This window comes from Pterocles gutturalis, unplaced genomic scaffold, assembly GCF_000699245.1.
Source record: "Pterocles gutturalis isolate BGI_N339 unplaced genomic scaffold, ASM69924v1 scaffold29142, whole genome shotgun sequence".
In the NCBI taxonomy this organism is placed as follows: Eukaryota; Metazoa; Chordata; class Aves; order Pterocliformes; family Pteroclidae; genus Pterocles; species Pterocles gutturalis.
In genome coordinates, this window is record NW_010113666.1 from 827 (window position 1) to 1,046 (window position 220).

A 220-nucleotide genomic window follows, 5' to 3' on the forward strand; every position below is an offset into this window, starting at 1 on the left:
GAGCGGAGGATGGGGGGACAGGGCCATTCCGAGGGAGTGGGAGGCACGGGTGGCTGGCATGAGGGAGTGCTGTTCTCTTTTGGGGTGTCCCCAGGGTGGCTGGGGGACAACAACCGCGGGTGTCCCTCACTGGTGGGACAGGGTGTCACCTGTCATGAGGTGAATAAAATGATGCTGCTCTGGTTTCTGCGTGTGTCTCCAAGCGCCGTGGGGCTCCTCA